The 5,139-nt window shown below is 36.0% G+C and overlaps 1 pseudogene; it reads left to right on the forward strand.

Annotated features, from left to right (window-relative positions):
* Positions 1-4,118: 4,118 nt before the first annotated feature.
* LOC150106876 (cyclin-dependent kinases regulatory subunit 1 pseudogene) lies at positions 4,119-4,857 on the forward strand (annotated as a pseudogene).
* The last annotated feature ends 282 nt before the right edge of the window (positions 4,858-5,139 follow it).

Here is a 5,139-nt window from a genome sequence, read left to right on the forward strand (position 1 = left end):
AGGTCGAAACCGGTCTTGGTAGTGGCCCTTCTCTTAATGCATAGCATTATACATGTCCGCAAGGAGATGTGCTTTGCATTATGGGAGATACTAAGACAAGGAGGGATGAATAACTTGGTCCATCTTTACCACGAGTTGCCTCACTCCTTAAGATACTTTAGGCGCAAACTTTGTTTGCTTATACTTGGATAAATGATTAACTAAATTTATTATTTCATTGTCTTCCCCACCTGAAAAATCTGTAACATCGAGGAAGCATCACTAATGCATTTGCTAAACTGTATGAATATTTCCAATTGTGAACTCTATAAGAACCCAGAAAAGGTGCTGTATAAAATACATGAACTTGACCTCTATGATCTGGTGTAATAATACCATGGGATAATAAAAAAATAAATAAAAAATATTTCATTGGGTGTATTATATGGAAGTGAAAAAATCAGATGTGTATAAAAACATTACTTGAATACATCTAATCTAGTTTTAAATTATCAACGGATTGCTCACATTTGAATGAATTCTCGGCTGAGTTGTTGTTATCGTGCACGACGATGGATTTCGCCACCGCTAAAGCCGAATCGCAGAGGAGTAACAATCAAAAAATTGTAGTTGAGTTCGACATTACTGCAAACAGGGTTTAGTGCAGCAATTTCTGTACATTCCAAGATTATTCTTTCAAATTCATTATAGATTTATATATGATTTCTGATTTATTCCACTTTAATGAGTGCATAATGGATTGATCGTCGACCAAGTCTGACCGATGCCTATAATTTTTTGGCCAAATAGAGCTGACCAGTGCCCAAATCTCATCTCCCTTATTCCTGATACTTGTTACATTCTTGCACATGCATTTCAATATCCCCTTGTACCCACAGTTGGTAATGTCATTACCAACCCATTCTAATTGGAAATCTGTGAAATTGCATTCTGCATTCCACAGTAATTTCTACACGTTTTCATTTTTCACAGGGGTGGCCAGAGACATGTTCGATTGTACTCCCCCTATTATTTGTGTTTTTTCTGGTTTTGCACTTCCAAACTTCTACTAAACAACGCTTTTTTCAAACATCTAACTCCAAAACCATTTAAACGTAATCTGTCAGCCATATATAAGTCCTTTCGTCCATCAAATTCACTCCATTATTTGCCACCAACTTTGCTGGATTGACTACTCGCCTATAATCCAGATACTCTCTTCCAAAACAGATTCTTGTTATTATTATTATTATTATTATTATTATTATTTGACACCTCCAGGGAGTCCAAAGACTCATCGAGGGAGAGTGTGCCAACAGCATCGAACGATTGTCCCCTTCCAACTACTAACCGCACTCAAACTTACTTAACTGAGCCATTAGTAGCAGAGGCTCTACCAATCGACCAACTTCTCGGAACTGAAGGAAGGTGGGCCTGCCAAGAAGAAGATAAAAGCAAAAGAGAAACTTTAAGGATAACCTGCAGACGAATGTAAAGAAATTGAGGGTTTAGAACAGTCAAAATCGGCGAAAGATATTGGCTATAGGATTTTACAATTTCCTACCACAGAGGCTGAAAACAGAATAAAAAAAAGTGAAAAATAAAGTGGGAAATGCACCTCGATTATTATTCCTCCTTTTTGGATGAAAGACATACTTGTTTGCAAGCGACCAGCATTGTTGAATTAGATAATGAAGGAAGTCTGATCTAGAAATCAGATTACTTCTTCAAGCCTTTTCAGGCCTTCATTAATAAGGACACTGATGTCTGACCAGCCCATGTATATAATATATCATATCACCTAAAGACATTCACAAATATCAATTACACAGTAGGATTCTATCCACAACCTTTGTTAGAAAGCTGAGGCACTATCATTTTTCAGTGGACTGTGATGAATAGTTAGCTTTTGCCTCAGGTTCAAAATTGGCGTGAGGGTATGCTTAGCATTTTTTGCATCATCATCATCATCATTATTATTATTATTATTATTATTATTATTATTTTAACGGTGTCTCCATGGAGTCAAAAGACTCATCGCGGGAGACCCGACATTGACACACTAACCATTATTTTCACAATACCTGTCATACCTCTCCTTAAATTCATTCACAGCTGAAGCATTCACAACCAGTTCTGGCAAAGCATTCCACCCATTCACAATCCTCCAAGTAAAAAATCTAGACCTAACACCCTTGTTAACCACACTCTTGCACAATCTCCAGGGATGGCCCCTCGTTCTCTCACATCCTGCATTGGTCTTAAGAATATCATCAGTATCAATCCTGTAAAATCCCTTTAACAATTTAAATACTTCTATCATATCTCATCTCCTACGTCTATCAGCTAGTTTTTGGAGCCCACAGATCATCAATCTACCCTCATAGGGAACATCCCACAGACCTGCAACAATCTTTGTAACCCGCCTCTGAATCCTCTCTACCACTTCCGCATCACCAAGAAATCCTGGTGACCAGATCTGTGCACAATAGTCTAAATGCGGCCTTATTAATGCCTTATAGAGTGGAACAATAACTTCCCTATCCCTGCTTGTTAGTGTGTTCCTCAACAACCATGTAATTTGATGTGATGTTTTGGCAATCTTAGCAATATGCCCTTTAAACTTAAGTTCTCTGTTCACAATAACTCCTAAGTCTCTTGTCTCATCAACTTCCTCAGTTCAGTTCCGTTAATATAGTAAACAGCATGCGATGTCATCCTCCCGAAGTGCATCACCTTACACTTAGCCACGTTGAACTGACAGCTATTTACCTCAGTCCATAGCGTCAGCCTATTTAAGTCATCCTGTAAAATATCCACATCATTTGAATTGATTATCGCTCTTCCCAATTTTGCATCATCAGCAAACAAGTGGATATTTCCATTCAAGGTATTTCCAATATCATTGATGTACAAATTAAACAATAGAGGACCAAGAACTGAGCCCTGAGGTACACCACTAGTCACTTGCCTTTTCCTGGACTCAGCTCCTCCATAAACCACTCTTTGATATCTGTCCGCCAGCCATCCTTTAATCCAAATCAACATCTTCGGATCCAAACCCATTTGCTCTAATTTATGTAACAGAGTTCCATGTGGAATCCTGTCAAAAGCATTTGCAAAGTCAAGCAGTATCACTGAGTAAGGATTTGCTTTATCCAACTCCACTGTTACTTTATTATAGAACGTAAGCAAATTACTTAGGCAAGACCTACCCTTCACAAAACCATGTTGCCCCTTATAAAGTATCATATTGCTGTCCACCCAGTCCTGAATTCTAATTTTAACTAATTTCTCCAAAATCTTAACCACTACTCCAGATATATTGATTGGTCTATAATTTCCAACCTCAGTCTTAGAGCCTCCCTTGTGCAATGGAACTATTTTCCCCTCTTTCCACTCTATTGGCACTTTACCAGAACGGAGGCTTAAATTAAACATCCTGGTTAGAGGAGTTGCTAATTCTCTTGCACATTCTCGTAACACATGGGCGATTTGCCATCTAACCCAATGGCAGTGTTAGCATTAAGGTTCTTTAATATATTAAGCACCTCAATTTCATCTATCTCTATACTCTTATCAGTCAATGGCACATCTGACACTACACTATCACTACGAAGATTGTACACTTTTGCGAAATGATCACTAAGCAACTCAACTATTTGATTAGCTTCAGTAATTTCCTTACCATCAACACTTTTTAAAGTAATCTTTCCATGGATATTCTTCCTTTTACTAGCCACATAGCGAAAAACTCTTTAGGGTTTCTTTTGGATTCATCAGCTGGCTTCCTCTCATAATTAGCCTTGGCTTTCGTAACCATACAGGTTACTCTCTTTGCTGTACCTTATATTGCTGATTGGAACGCTCATCGCCTTTTTCTATATAAAAATTAAAAATGTCTGAATCTATTAATTGTACTGTATGATATATAAACATTTTTTAGCAGTGTTTATTCATTTTTTATTCCGTCCTTAAGAGTCATTATGATAGTGATGAAAACATTGATGATAACAATAAGCAGTTGCGTGTAACTAGAATGGTGTCTATTTTTCTATTAAATTAATGATTTCTTCGTACAGTCGCACTGTCCTCTGGTGGACGTTGTTATGGTGTTGGTAGCCCGCTATATTTTGAAAGCTGTGGATTATTGGTGCTTGAATTTAATAAATTACAATGTTGTGTTTTTCATTTTTGTATAATTTGTGTTGTTAATTATGTGATTATGAAAATGTATAATTAAGCTCACAGAAACGCATTCAAATTGCAAATTTTTTGATTGACTAGTAAGTAGTAGTTAGATTGTTTATAATAAAAGTGGAATGCCGGAGACACAAATCCAGTATTCAGAGAAATATTTTGACGATAAATATGAGTATAGACATGTCATTTTACCACCAGAAATTGCATCACTTGTCCCAAAAACGCATTTAATGACTGAAACAGAGTGGAGAAACTTGGGAGTTCAGCAATCACCTGGATGGGAACATTATATGGTTCATACTCCTGAACCGCATATTTTGCTTTTTAGAAGGCCCTTGCCGAAACCCAACGCTAGACGATAAGGATGGATTTGTGTTCGTATTATCAAATCCCTTACAGTATGTAAACATTTTTAAGAGGAAATATAATTTCCTCGTAGAATATATATGGAAGTAAATGTATAATTCTGTTACAATGGTTTTTACAAAGTGGCAAGGGTGGAGGAAAATTGAAATTGGCAATCTGTTTTGTATAATGTACAATACCAGTTCTGTATATAAAGTGATGTTTAAGAATTCATGAATGTCATTCCATACTCTTATTACAATAAGCTTATTTATGAATTGCATTTAGGTAGTAATTGTTTATTCATGTTTTAATAAATTATAAATCTTGCTGAAATAATTGACTTATTATTTATTTTTTTTATATCAGCATTTCAGTTGTTTCCACATCATAAGTCTCAGCATTCATTTTAAGGTTTCTAGATATAAAGTTAAATACGAGCATATTTCAGTTTGATTTATTTATTAGAAAATGAGAAATTCCATATTTTAATGCCATATTGCAGAAAGAAATCATCCTAAACAGGGGAAAAAAAAAAATTATCCCCAGTACCAGCAGACTTGATATGTCATTATTGTTGTTGATTTAAAAGATAAAATTTCAACCCTGAAC

The sequence above is a fragment of the Typopeltis vanoorti genome, chromosome 5 (assembly GCF_054136105.1).
Source record: "Typopeltis vanoorti isolate ZY-2024b chromosome 5, IOZ_Tvanoo_1.0, whole genome shotgun sequence".
In the NCBI taxonomy this organism is placed as follows: domain Eukaryota; kingdom Metazoa; phylum Arthropoda; class Arachnida; order Uropygi; family Thelyphonidae; genus Typopeltis; species Typopeltis vanoorti.